Source organism: Dreissena polymorpha, chromosome 11 (genome assembly GCF_020536995.1).
Source record: "Dreissena polymorpha isolate Duluth1 chromosome 11, UMN_Dpol_1.0, whole genome shotgun sequence".
Taxonomy (NCBI): Eukaryota; Metazoa; Mollusca; class Bivalvia; order Myida; family Dreissenidae; genus Dreissena; species Dreissena polymorpha.
Window position 1 is genome coordinate 28,143,344 of NC_068365.1, and position 15,880 is coordinate 28,159,223.

Genomic DNA, 15,880 nt, shown 5'->3' on the forward strand with positions numbered 1-15,880 from the left:
TATGGGATTTTAACCACAACTGTTCATGTTTATCTCCGACACATATTTTTAGGTCACCTGTCATGAAGTGACACGGTGAGCTTATGTGATCGTGTGATGTCCGGCGTCCGTTGTGCGTGCCTGCGTTTGTCCGTGCGTCCGTCCGTCAACAATTTGTTTGTGTAGACAGTAGAGGTCACAGTTTGCATCCAATCTTGATGAAATTTGGTCAAAATCTTTATCTTGATGAAATCCGGTTTGGGATTGTATTTGGGTCATCTGGGGTCAAAAACAAGGTCACTAGGTCAAATAATAGAACAACCTTCTGTAGACAATAGAGGTCACTGTGAGTTTTCATCCAATCTTTATGAAATTTGGTCAGAATGTTTATCTTGATGAAATTTGGGTTGGGATTTTATTTGGGTCATCTGGGGTCAAAAACTAGGTCACTAGGTCAAATAATAGAAAAACCTTGTGTAGACATTAGAGATCACAGTTTTCATCCAACCTTTATGAAATTTGGTCTGAATTCTTGATGAAATCTGGGTGGGATTGTATTTGGGTCATCTGGGGTAAAAATCTAGGTCAAATAAATAGAAAAACCGTGTGCTGACAATAGAGGTCACAGTTTTCATCCAATATTTATGAACTGTGGTCAGAATGTTTATCTTGATGAAATCTGGATTGGGATTGTATTTGGGTCATCTAGAGTCAGGAACTAGGTCACTAGGTCAAATCATAGAAAAACATTGTGTAGACAATAGAGGTCATAGTTTTCATCTGATCTTAATGAGTAAGGTGAGCGATTCAGGGCCATCATGGCCCTCTTGTTAAAGTCTTGATTCTTAATGTGTAAATGTCCGAACATTTAAGTATATGTCTTACAGTAAGTCAGAGATATTAAAGTGTGTACTAAAATAATATAGAGCCATGAGTTTAGTCTACCACTGTAGCAATATGAAAATGAAACAAAATAAGTCCAAATTAACCGAATCTTTCCACAAATAGCAAAGTCATAGAAAAAGGTGTCCAAGCTATTTTTAAAGCTTTCCCTTCTCAATGCATACATAATGTTGGAAACATTTAAGTATATGTCTGACTGGAAGAAATATTCAAGTGTGTACTAAATATAGTGCTATAAGTTTTGTCTACCACTGTCGCAATATGAAAATGAAACAAAATAAGTCTAAAATTAACCAAATCTATCCACAAATAGCAAAGGTATAGATAAAGGCGTCTGAGCTTTTTAGCTCACCTGATTGCTCAGGTGAGCTTTTGTGATCGGTCTTTGTTCGTCGTCCATATTTGTTTGTAAACACTCTAGAGGGCACATTTCTTGTCTGATCTTCATGAAACTTGGTCAGAAGCCTTCCAGGGTTTCTTTTGGCCTGATTTTATAGCCGAATTTTGGCTATATTCCCAATCGCAAAAAGTATACGTTTTTTCCCAAAATTTGCTAAAAAATACCCAATTGGGAAAAAAGCTAATGACATCGGCTTTTTCGATTTTTAACAAAGCGTAGTCTGATCCAGTCTCATACAGTTTTTATACGCCCGTCTATGACGGGACGTATTATGGTATACCCCGCGTCTGTCCGTCCGTCGGTCCGTCTGTCCGTCCGTCCGTCTGTTTATGTCGTACGCTACGTCAAATATCCTTTGACAGATTTTCTTCAAATTTTAACACAATCTTAATATTGATAAACCCTGATCCCCTTTCGTTTTTGACGGAATTCTGAATTGTCGTTCCAGAGTTATGGGACTTTGTTCGTCAAAATTTCGTGATTTCATTGAATGTCCTACTGTAGCTCAAATATCCTTCGATGGATTTTTTTCAAATTTCAAAACAATCTTAATATTGATAAACCCTGATCCCCTTTCGTTTTTGACGGAATTCTGAATTGTCGTTCCAGAGTTATGGGACTTTGTTCGTCAAAATTTCGTGATTTCATTGAATGTCCTACTGTAGCTCAAATATCCTTCGATGGATTTTTTTCAAATTTCAACACAATCTTAATATTGATAAACCCTGATCCCCTTTCGTTTTTGACGGAATTCTGAATTGTCGTTCCAGAGTTATGGGACTTTGTTCGTCAAAAATTGAACAAGGTGAGCTTTTTTCTATTCCGATTGTACACTACCACTTACCCATCTACATTTCTCTTTTATTATTGGTCAAAATATCTATAACAGGTTTACTTCAACTCCATATCCTCTAAAGAAATGCATACATATACTCAAAAAAAGATATGGTATGAATGTCAAGGAGACGGCGCTCCATGCTCATGTACTTATAAAATAAACCATGTATTCAAATACAAATAAACTGAAGTAAAAAAATGATTCAAAGGGTTATTTATTACCTTACTACTTCATTGGCGAACGACGGGCGTATCATGCGCTCATGGCGCAGCTCCTCAGACTATACCGCGATTTGGATAACGTCGGCATTATTCGTGTGCTCGATATTCTCTGTGTTGTTCAGGCGCTTATTGTTTTCTACTGGTGAAACCGGAGGGGACTTATGGTTTGCGCTCTGTGTGTCATTCAGTCTGTCTGTCTGTCCGTCACATTTTTCTGGATCCTGCGATAACTTAAAAAGTTCTTCATATTTTTTCATGAAATTTGCAACATGGATTGATGGCAATATGGACACTATGCACATCATTTCATTTTGTTCCTACGTCAATAATTGTGGTTGCTATGGCAACCAAAAAAAAGTTCTGAAAACGGTGGAATTTCTGACAATGGTGGAGCCGGTAGGGGACCATATTGCTTGACAATAGCCTTGTTATATTTGTGATGAAATTTAAGTGTTTTGTGATTCGACTGAATGGAAAACAAATATGTCACACAATTCGAAATATAACTTGAAAAAGATTCCTTTGCAAAAATGTGGCCTAACAAAAACTTTTGATTTTTTTTAAGCAAGCATCATTAAATAAACAAACATCGTCAACAAGTACATGTCCTCCCATTGAAACTCCTTCCATTGTCAATGATAGTTGTTTAATAACAAGTGACTCTTTTGCATCGTCATCGTTGATTTCCGAAAGTCAAGTGCTGACTGATATTCAGCATGTTGAAACTAGGGAAATAAGTTTGTGACTGAAGACTTTGTGTGAGTTTATTATGTGGAAACTGTTGATCATGATGGTGTTTGTGGAGTTTGTGATTAAAGATGTTGAACTCTTTCATGTAGTTTTAAATCCCAATTTATTTTCCCTATTTCTTGAAAATGCCGATAAAATTCTCAATTTCAAAGCCATGGGCTATCCTCCCATAATGTTGAGAAAAACCTGGAAGCTTTGTCCCAATGATACCTCGGTCAAGTTTGAAACTGGGTCATGCCAGATCAAAAACGAGGTCACTGGGTCAAAAAAAAAAGAGAAAAACCTTGTAAACGCTTGAAGTCAAATTTCATGCCCAATGTTAATGTTACTTTGTCAAAATGTTTCTCTTAATGATATGTTGGTTGAGTTCAAAAGTGGTTCCGGTCGGGTGAAAATGATGGCCGCCAGTGGACGGGGCAGTTTTCCTTATGTGGCTATAGAGAAACCTTGTAAACACTCCAGAGGCCACATTGCTTGTCCGATCTTCATGGAACTTGTTCAGAAGATTTGCCCCAATGATACCTCGATCGAGTTCCAAACTGGGTCATGATGGGTCAAAACTAGGTCACTAGGTCAAAAAAAAGAAAAAAACTTGTAAACACTGTTAAAGTAACATTTCATGCCCAATCTTCATGTTACTTTGTCAAAATGTTTCTCTTAATGATATGTTGGTTGAGTTCAAAAGTGCTTCCGGTCCTTTGAAAATCATGGCCACCATTGGGCAGGGCAGTTTTCCTTATTTGGCTATAGAGAAACCTTGTAAACACTCCAGAGGCCACATTTCTTGTCCGATCTTCATCAAACTTGTTCAGAAGATTTGTCCCAATAATACCTCCATCGAGATTGAAACTGGGTCATGCTGAGACGAAAACTAGGTCACTAGGTAAAAAAAAGAAAAACCTTGTAAACACTGTATAAGTCACATTTCATGCTCAATCTTCATGTAACTTTGTCAAAATGTTTGTCTTAATGATATATTGGTAAAGTTTAAAAGTGGTTCCGGTGCGTTAAAAATAGGGTTGTAACAATACATTTGAATATTTGAATTACTCGAATACGGCTGTGGACGAATTGTATTCGTTATTCGCCACCTCCCGAACCAAATATTTGACGAATACAAACAACGTGGTTTCGAGTTTGAAAGTTTAATCATCTTATCTTACCTTACAAATGAAGGTTCATACAATAAACCCATATATTTAAATGTCCTTCTCCTTATTCAGGAGTTGTGCATCATGTTTACCCCACCCACTATGGTACACAGTGAGATTATCAACAAAAATGGCGGGCACCGGTTGAATATTTACGACATTGCATTGAAAAATCTTTCGATGATTGTTTAATGTTTATTTAGGTAAATACGAGTAGTTTGATGCTCAAACATACACACAAAGGATTAGCAGATGGACTTTTTTGTTTGTTTATCTTTACGACAATGATTGTGAAACTTATCAACAAACATGGAGCCTAGCAAAGGGAAATTAGTTTCATACTATATAATGTCATGTCAAGTTGCTTAATTGTTCTACTCAAGGATTTCATTGTACTAGTAATGTTTTCAAAACTGTGTTCAAAGTTTAAACAGTTCTAGTCAGTGTTTTTTTGTTATTTCAAAGTGTTATATTTCATATTTTAAGTATGCAATGATATTCAATAAATCAAATTGACAAATACTCATAGTTTCATACTTTATAATGTTATGTCAAATTGTCAGTATTACTTTTGTTCATTGAAATTCATATTCGCAAATAAATATTTGTATTCGCCACCCTGTATTCGTGATATGTATCGTATTCATCACGTAGTGTATTCGTTACAGCCCTAGTTAAAAAACATTGTCGCCAGTGGGCAGGGCAGTTTTTCTCATTTGGCTATAGAGAAACCTTTTGAACACTCTAGAAGTCACAATTTTTGCCCAATCATCATGAAACTTGCTCAAAACATTGGTTTTATTGATATCTCAGACTAATTCCAAAATTGTCCAGATCGTTGACAAAACATGGCGGCCAGTGGGCGGGGCATTTTTCTGTATATGTGAACACTCAAGAAGTCACATTTTTGGCCCAATTTTCATGAAATCTGATCGGAACATTTGTTTCCTAGATACGAATGTTGAGTTCGAAAATGGTAACGGTCTGTTAAAAAACATGGCTGCCAGGGGAGGGGGGGCAGATTTCCTTATATGACTATAGAGAAACCTTGTGAACACTCTAGAAGTCCAGGCCTCGACACTAACGGTGGTCCGGGGACCCGAGGCCCCCAGATTTTGGCGAGGACCACCAGTTCTTTCAAGCTGGGTGGTCCTCCGGGAACCCTAAATTTATAGAACCACTTTGTCTTCATTGACCATTTGATTTTTTAAAAGTGCCTCCAATTTTTAAAGAGCGGCGTATTTAAAAAAATCGGTAAAATCTTATCCGAAAATGTACTGCGAATCGAAAGCACGCGACTGAGCATGAGCGGCAAGCGTCTGTCAGTTGTAAATATTGATTTTCGACGATGTAAGCGACCTACAGTGCAGAGAGTATATTGAAATCACTGAAGCGTGTAAGTGTTACAAACGGTGTTTTTACTGCTATTGTCAAGTTTTATTGGGGTTATTATCGGATTATTAATGGCTCTTTTATGATATTGAGCCCCCAAAAAAGTAACACTGGGACAAACTGTCACGACGATCAGTAATTATAATAATTATTAGAGCCACTATTTCTTTAATTAAAACCATAGGCGATCGGGCTGGCTAATTTCTCCACAAAAACACATGCCGGTATACACTTTTTTCTACAGGTATTTGTGAGCATTTCTGTTTAATAGTTCCATTATTATAATGACCTTTGAAGGATATAATTCGATTAAGATACCAACAATTTCTGAAATAAAAAGTATATCGTTCACTTGGTGTACTATATTTCGGATATGTTAAAATTCGGACATTTAAAGATAGTGACATGCATGTGTTTGTTTGTTGTTGATAGTTTGTAAAAAAAAAAAAGCTTTATGTTATTTCAGGCAACTAGAATAGATGGTGGTAATTATCTGGGCCTTTCTGTCAGGAAATAGGCGTGAACAATTATAATACAATTGATCCTGGAAATCATCCACCACTCACAGAAAACGTTTTAACAACAGAAGCTGATGTATGACATGTCCAAATGACCATATATAACTGTTTAACAAATTAAGTGAGATGATTTACTTTGTGATGTTTTATATTTCTTTTTCCCTTTCAAATGATGTAAATTGGTGTGATTCTATGTTTAATACATTGAAGTTAACATTGTTATATTATTTTGGTTATCTGTGTTGTTTATCAAGTTGAAAAAAAATGGTATTTATATACAAATAAAGCTTATTAAGACTTATGAAAGTATGACTTATGAAGGTACTTATTGTTTTTTATGTAATAATATACTTTTTAAAGTGATAATATAGGCAATGACATTAATGTAGTAGGGTTTCTTTAAATGATTGTTCTTATAAATAAGGTTGGAATAATCGACAGTTTTCACGGCACGCAAAAAGTTGCAGCAAGTTTTGTTGAGCCAGTGAAACCCCTTAATGCGCGTAATTAACTTTTATTTCTTAATAGTTTATAATAAGAACTTCCGAAACGCTAAGTTCTGGCGGCGAAGGGCAATGCTTAAGATGATAATGCTGAAGATGATTATGACAAGGATGACGATGCTGGTGATATTGATGAAATACATGATATCAAAAGTTTACAAGACAAGGTTATGAGCTTTTAATGGGTCTGCTTTAAATGGCAACAGAATTGAATATAGGAAATAAAAATGTGTACAAGTATGCTTCTTGTACTTATTTGCCCTTACGCCGAGAGTAGCTGTGTGTTGAAACAAGAGGACTCCCTAGTTTGGGTGAGGGCCACCAAAAGTTGAAAGTAGGGTTCCCTCCGGGTACCCTGTCAAAAAAGTTAGTGTCAAGGCCTGGAAGTCACATTTTTTGCCTACTCAAATTAGTAAAAATTTGGTTTAATTGATATCTTGTACAAGTTGGAAAATGGCTCAGATCGGTGGAAAAAAAACACACACTTTTTAGCTCACCTGATTGCTCAGGTGAGGTTTTAGGATCTGTCTTTGTCAATCGTCCGTCTGTCCCTCCACATTTTGTTTGTAAACACTCTAGCATTCACATTTCTCACACATTCTTTATCAAAGTTGCTGAGAAGCTATATGGCTACAAGATATCAGTCAAGTTTGATAATGAGCAAAATCACATAATAAATGCCAGAATTATTGCCCTTAGATTGTCAAAATTGTCTTGATATACAAAATCCTTGTAAACACTCTTAGAGGTCACAATTTTGTTATAGATTTTATGAATCTTGGTCATAATATTTAGTTTTGTAAGCAAAGTTTGATGTTTGGTCATAAGGGGTCAAAACTCCATACGCCAGAGTTTTGGTTCAATAATGATGAAACTTGACCAGGATGTTTGTCTGGACAATATCTAGGTCAAGTTTAACGATTGGTAATGTGGGGACAAATCTAGGTCATGAGGTCCAAATCTTACAAAAACCGTGTAAACACATTTAGGATTAGCATTACTTGCAAATGTTTGCATTGCAAAACACCCATGCAAATGGAAAGTACTCAATCAGAATTAATCATATGCTCACACTGCAAAAGTAAACAGAACAGAACCAATCTAAAATGCTCTAGGGTACTGAATTTTCAACTAATCAATGAACAAGGCCTTGTTAAATAAGGTGAGCGAACTATAGGGCCATGTATTACATTAAGAGATGTTCAAGTGTGTACTAAATAAATTGCTTTGAGTTTAGTCTACCACTATAGCAATATGAAAATGAAACAAAATAAGTCCAAAATCGACCAAATCTTTCCACAAATAGCAAAGTTATAGAAAAAGGCGTCCAAGCTTTTTTTAAAGTCTTCCCTTATCAATGTGTAAATGTCCGAAACATTTAAGTATATGTCTTACAAGAAGAGATACTCAAGTGTGTACTAAATATAGTGCTATAAGTTTAGTCTACCAATGTCGCAATATGAAAATGAAACAAAATAAGTCCAAAATTGACCAAATCTATCCACAAATAGCAAAGTAATAGAAAAAAAGCGTCTGTCACAGGGTTCGACATTAACTTTTTTTACAGCAAGACCGTGGGACCAGCTCCTTAAAATGTACTAGCCCGAACCTGATGTCTACTAGACCATAAATGACATAGCAAATGAACACAATTGTGTCATGTAACTGTTTAATCAGGATTTATCAGTAAATAATCAGTGAACACCAGATTTTTTTTATGCAAAGAGTAAAACAATAAAATAAAACTTTTTTTTGTTTTCTTCGTCAAATTCAAGCCATGGGAACTGACTTGATTTTCCATTCAGGATAAAATTGACTATTTCGTGTTTCTTCATAATTACGTTCGGTGTCAGTTTAAGCGTCGGATTCTTCTTTATTAACTGATTTGTCGGACGAAAATCCGAACTTAAACAAAGCCATTATTTAAATTACATTCGCTTGTCTGCTGCGCAAATTGTTAACATTGACGATACCGATTTTTGATAGAAGTCATAAAAACATGCTCTACCGTCAGGGTTTTTTTTTTACTAAGAAAGTGACGCCGATATTCGGCGTCTTCCCCTACCAGAATTTTTCCCCTAAAACTACCATTTCCCCTCCAAAAATATAATTGTTCACCAAAATATAATATTTTACCCTCAAAGAAATGATTGTTTTTTCTTTTGGGAAGTTGACACTTATCCATTTTGTACCATCATATGACTATTTTACTGGATTCCGGTCTTGCGCGAGAAGGGTGTTTCGTCAAATCATTACCGGAAGCCAGTCGAATTTTCATCCGGGTTATGTGAAAGCCAAGATAAAAACGTTAAAACAGAAAAAGTAAAAGTCTCACGATTGGCGTTCATACACGAACAAAATAAAACGTTCGGACTCGAAAAATATTAATTGCGTTGACCCAGTTTTAAGAATGAATCATCAAAAACCGTTGAAACCCAGCAGGATTCGGAGGTACATGTAATCAACATGGATTAATACTGTCGGATTATTGTTAAAGTGAAAGTAGACAATCGGCAGCTGCCGCACCTTTCCGTTCCAATACTGTAGCAGATCTAGATCGTCAACCCATTCATCATGAAATTGAAATCACAATATTGACATCGTTCCCCGGCCCCAGTTGAAAACATTTCCCATTATTAGATCTACCCCTGCAACTTTATTTAGGACTTTGACTTGAATATCATACTTGTTCATGTGTTTAAGAACAAAAAGGTCAGAGACATGCCTCTTTTTCTAAAAAAAACCCTGCAGTCTGTAGGCGAGTTATAGACATTGAAATGAACAGTTTTTATTTTTTCCCCAAATATGTCTCTTTCGCGCTCGATTTTCCCCTTTTACCCAGCGTCCAGCGTCTTCCCCTTTTTCTAAAAAAACACCCTGACAGTTGTACGACACTGCAGAAAATCATTAATATTCATGACAACTTGACCAATGGAAACAAGCAATTTTGGCAGGAAGCTCTCCTTTGCGCCTAAAAATAGCGATGAATCATGTGATGCTCCGCGTTTATTTAAATGTAAATTACGGATACGAGAGTAATTTTACACATTAAGATTAAAGGTTTTAACAGCAGTTAGTTATAGTAATATGAATCAGTATAGATTTTTGTATGTAGGACTAGTCGGACAAGCTAGCCCGCAGTATTACTAGCCCGACCACCGATCTTACTAGACAATGTCTGTCGGACGTGCCTTAGTGTCGAACCCTGTGTCAGAGCTATTTTTATGTCCCCCACTATAGTAGTGGGGGACATATTGTTTTTGCCCTGTCTGTTGGTTGGTTGGTCTGTTGGTTGGTTGGTTGGTTGTTTTGCAATAACTTTTGCTATATTGAAGATAGCAACTTCATATTTGGCATGCATGTGTATCTCATGAAGCTGCACATTTTGAGTGGTGAAAGGTCAAGGTCATCCTTCAAGGTCAGAGGTCAAATATATGTGGCCAAAATCGCTCATTTTATGAATACTTTTGCAATATTGAAGATAGCAACTTGATATTTGGCATGCATGTGTATCTCATGGAGCTGCACATTTTGTGTGGTGAAAGGTCAAGGTCATCCTTCAAGGTCAGAGGTCAAATATATGTGGCCCAAATCGTTTATTTTATGAATACTTATGCAATATTGAAGATAGCAGCTTGATATTTGGCATGCATGTGTATCTCATGGAGCTGCACATTTTGAGTGGTGAAAGGTCAAGGTCATCCTTTAAAGGGGCCTTTTCACAGATTTTGGCATTTTTTTAACTTATTCATTAAATGCTTTATATTGATAATTGTAAACATTGGATCGTAAAAGCTCCAGTAAAAAATCAAGAATAAAATTGAAAAAAGGAAAAGAACATTGCCCGGAGCAGGTTTCGAACCAGTGACCCCTGGAGTCCTGCCATAGTCCTGAAGTAAAAACGCATTAGCCTACTGAGCTATTCCGCCGAGTACACATACTTGACGTAATTTATACGTTATATAAGCAATCTTCGTAGTTTCACAAAATTTAACGACAAAAACAGAACTCTCCAAATTATTCAATCATTTCGCGTTGCAACGCTTTATAATTTTTAGGTTTTAAAATCGTCAAAAGATGCATATAATGGCTATATTAGACCATGGTAAATGTTCAGTATTACTGTTTCCTCACAAATATCATAACTAATACGAAAATTTGCGAATCTGAAACAACTTTTTTCAATTTTGTCAATTTACCAAAGCGTGAAAAGATCCCTTTAAAGTCAAATATATGGTTCAAAATTGCGCATGTAATGTCACTTCTGCAATATTGAAGCTAGCAATTTTATATTTGAAACGCGTGTGTATCTCAAGGAGCTGCACATTTTGAGTGGTGAAGGGTCAAGGTCATCCTACAAGGTCAAACGTCATATAGGGGGACATTGTGTTTCACAAACACATCTTGTTTAAGTATTGGCATGCAAAACTGCAACCACTAACAACTTACAGAACATTTAACTTAAATTTTAAGTATATGTATAACAACATAAAATAAACCCTTTCTCAATATAAATCTATGACCGATATTTCTGGCTGTAAAAAAATAACAACATAGCAATTTGTTTAATTTTTTATGCCCCCCTTTGAAGAAGATGGGGTTTATTGTTTTGCTCATGTTGGTTGGTGCGTCCACCAGATGGTTTCCGGATGATAACTCAGGAACGCTTAGGCCTAGGATCATGAAACTTCATAATCATTGATCATGACTTGCAGATGACCCCTATTGTTTTTGAGGTCGCTAGGTCAAAGGTCAAGGTCACGGTAACCCGAAATAGAAAAATGGTTTCCGGATGATAACTCAAGAACGCTTATGCCTAGGATCATGAAACTTCATAGATACTTTGATCATGACTTGCAGATGACCCCTATTGATTTTCAGGTCACTAGGTCAAAGGTCAAGGTCATGGTGACCCGAAATAGTATAATGGTTTCCAGATGATAACGCAAGAACGCTTATGCCTATGATCATGAAACTTTATAGGTACATTGATCATGACTCGCAGATGACCCTTATTGATTTTCAGGTCACTAGGTCAAAGGTCAAGGTCACGGTGACCCAAAATAGCAAAATGGTTTTGGGATGATAAATCAAGAACGCTTATGCCTAGGATCATGAAACTTCATAGGTACATTGATCATGACTCGCAGATGACCCCTAATGATTTTCAGGTCACTAGGTCAAAGGTCAAGGTCACAGTGACTTGACACAGTAAAATGGTGTCCAGATGATAACACAAGAAAGCTTACGCCTAGGATCACGAAACTTCATAGGTACATTGATCATGACTCGCAGATGATCCCTATTGATTTTCAGGTTACTAGGTCAAAGGTCAAGGTCACAGTGCCAAAAAATGTATTCACACAATGGCTGCCACTACAACTGACAGCCCATATGGGAGGCATGCATGTTTTACAAACAGCCCTTGTTTATTTTCACACAACAGATGTTTACTGTGTGTTTGTATACCCCCAAAGGAGGGCATATAGTGATCAGACCGTCCGTCTGTTTGTCTGTCTGTCTGTCTTTCTGTCACTTTGCGTTTAGATTTCGCGCTTAGGTTTCCAAAAATGCTCATAACTTCTATGGCGCAGAAGGGGGCATTGTGTTTCTGACAAACACATCTCTTGTTAGCTGACATCTATTTTTTTTTTTTTAATTATGAGCTATTGTCATCACCTTGGCGTCGGCGTCCGGTTAAGTTTTGCGTTTAGGTCCACTTTTCTCAGAAAGTATCAATGCTATTGCATTCAAACTTGGTACACTTACTTCCTATCATAAGGGGACTGGGCAGGCAAAGTAAGATAACTCGGGCGTGCATTTTGACAGAATTATGTGCCCTTTTTATACTTAGAAAATTGAAAATTTTGGTTAAGTTTTGTGTTTAGGTCCATTTTATTCCTTAAGTATCAAAGCTATTGCTTTCATACTTGCAACACTTACTAACTATCATAAGGGGACTGTGCAGGCAAAGTTATGTAACTCTGACTGGCATTTAGACAGAATTATGTGCCCTTTTTATACTTAGAAAATTAAAAATTTGGTAAAGTTTTGTGTTTAGGTCCACTTTATTCCTACAGTATCAAAGCTATTGCTTTCATACTTGCAACACTTATTAACTATCATAAGGGGACTGCGCAGGCAAAGTGATGTAACCAGGGATCATATTTTCCCGCAACATCAATCGGTCCGGATTGAAATGGGGAAAGTGTCCGAAAATTTATATCCGAAATCATGACAAATTACGTTAAAATATACGTACCATTGATTTTGCTATTCATGAAGATGGTATAATAAATGTACAAGTTAAATTCCCTAAGGCATTATTTTTAAACGGAACATACGAGTTTTCTCATTTTGTTTTATCATTTGCTATTTCATTGACATTGGTTGTTTCGTGTGCTGTTTTATCTGACTGTTTTTCATCGTTGTCAATATTATTAGTCTGTGTAAATCTATACTGATGTTTTAAATCGTTGTCAACTCGATAATAGCTTACAAACATGCATTGAAACAAACAAATGTCTGTGCGTAGGTTTGTTACTGACAATAACAAAGCCAAATAGTTAAGAAATAATTCATGTACGTTATAGTTTGTAGTCGAATAACCCACGGCCGATAGTTAGTTAACATGCGTAGGGATTAAATGATTTGAAACCATGCATCTAAACTTTCGGTCGTGGGTTATTCAACAACAAACAATAAAGAACACGAATTATTTCGATTCTAACACGATTTTTACTGAAGATTTATACACTAACACGATTTTTACTGAAGATTTATACAATATATATTATTTTTCTTGTGTACTATTTTATGTGAAGTTCTGCCCTTAAAAATAACTTTCGGCTGCTCTGTCGATCAGATCCACGACTTTTATTTATTTATTGCCGAATTATTACGCTGGTGGAATATGTATCGGCATATTTTGTTTATTTACAGCGCGTGCTTTCAGTGTATAAGGTCCGCCCAAAATTATTGCAGAATATCCGATTTTCTTCTTTGTTTATATGACAGTTTAATGTATCATGCATGAAATGCACAATTTCCACGAGGATAACATCGAGGTTTGTATCTCAGAAGTAACTGTCAACGATTTTATCCTGAACGAGTACACCTTACGGACCGATTGTGCTAGGTATAAGCGAGTGAAATTATCGATTGATATTGACACGGGGTCATTCACGCCTGACTAATACACAACCGCGCGAATCTTCGCTGCTTGGGGCCTTACTCTGAAACTAGTTGGCTGACGTGCAATAATATGGTCCTGACCGGTTTAGAGACTGCAGCAAATGGTTTATCACACCTAATCGAGATAAGAATGTAATTAGGGTGTGCACTGTGTAATCGATTTCATGACATGGGAATTTTAGCAAACAGAATCAGACCGACTGTTTGGGATTTTCAATCGGTCTTTCATGACCTCAATCGGTCTAGGACCGACAAAACTGACAAAAATATGATCCCTGGATGTAACTCTGACTGGCATTTGGACGGAATTATGGGCCCTTTATACTTAGAAAATTGAAAATTTGGTTAAGTTTTGTGTTTTGGTCCACTGTACCCCTAAAGTATCATAGATATTGCTTTCATACTTGGAACACTCGCAAACTATCATAAGGGGACAGTAAAAGGACAAGTTGCATAACTCTAGTTGTCATTTTTACAGAATTATGGCCTTTTTTTGACTTAGTAACTTTGAATATATGGTTCAATTTTGTGTTTCGATCCACTTTACTTCCAAAGTATCAAGGCTTTTGCTTTCAAACTTCAAATACTTTCATGCTATCATGAGGTTACTGTACCTGGCAAGTTGAATTTTACCCTTCTCGAAAAAGTGCACTAAATGCGCATTTAATGCGCATTAAATGCACATTTAATGCGCATGTTATTGGCACCGTATTTTTTGCTTAACAAGTGCATTTTATTCTGTTAAAAAAAACACTTGTTACTAGTGTGTTTATACATATAAGTGTATTTTTTCCAACAAATAATACACTCAAGTGCGTTTATTATGATAATAAGTGCTTTAGTTTATTTTTAAGCGCATTTATACACTTGAGTGTTTTTTAAGACATACAAATAATACAATTCATGGTCAAAGTAAATTTTTTAATGCGCATTAATGCACTCATAGAAATAATACACTTCATTGAGTATTCAAAGTGAATTATTTAAGCACATTAATACACTTGAGTGCATTTTCAGACATACAAATAAAACACTTCATTGAGTTTTCAAAGTGAATTTTTGTAAGCGCATTAATACACTTGAGTGCATTTCCACTGATACAAATAATACACATTACAAAATTGGAAGTGAATTTTTTTTAGGCGCATTAATACACTTGAGTGCATTTCCGGTCATACAAATAATACACCTTACAGTATTAAAAGTGAATTTTTAAGCGCATTAATACACTTGAGTGCATTTTCAGTCATACAAATGATGCACTTAATGAAGTGTTGGAAGTGAATTTTTTAAGCGCATTATACGCTCAAGTGTACTTTTCATCACTTCAAATTAATATGCTTAAAAATTTACCAAATTAAAAAAAAATCCCAGCATTTTGAAGCCAGCATTCATTCTTTAAATGAAAGGTTTGTGTAAACACATACATAAAAAACAAAAAGTACAATTCAATATGATAAGTACACACTTTTATTAGAATGTAAAACCTTAAAAAACTAAAACAAATGTTACATATCTACATAAAAGAGAGGATTCAAACGGGCTATTGCCTATCTGGAATTAACAACTGAAAATATCAAGCTCATACTAGTGATTTTTCTCCCCTCTGATTACCGGTAACTGATTAACAGCCAAATACAGGTGGTTTCCGCTTAAAAAAATATTTAAGTTTTCCCCTCCTTAAGCTGAAGTGTTTTCCCTATCATTTACTAGATTTTTATATATTACATTAATTCCAAATCCCTTTTTAATATGGACAAAAGCAGCACATTCAATTCAATCATATTCTGGATCCTAATATATGATAAATGAACCGTATTCATGAAATTTATATCTTATTTTTAAGATCTTCCTTTTTTGTTCATTACTGCGCTAAAATATGCCCTTCTGAGAGCCAGTATATACAGGTTGTTTTGAATTTCCAAAGAAAATCACTGCATACATGCTGACAATATTTAGCAGCTTAGCCCCTGTCACTATATTTGTTTTTATACACTGTTCCTTACAAAGAATGCATTCATAAACCACCCT

General features: G+C 35.8%; 2 protein-coding genes across 10 annotated transcripts in view; both read left to right on the plus strand.

Annotated features, from left to right (window-relative positions):
• The window catches only part of LOC127850825 (zinc finger protein 239-like), a 228,633-nt gene that overhangs the window by 200,668 nt on the left and 12,085 nt on the right, over positions 1–15,880 (plus strand). The gene's annotated exons all lie outside the window — the stretch shown is intronic.
• Positions 1–15,880, plus strand: part of LOC127850810 (zinc finger protein 208-like) — a 58,645-nt gene that overhangs the window by 30,680 nt on the left and 12,085 nt on the right. The gene's annotated exons all lie outside the window — the stretch shown is intronic.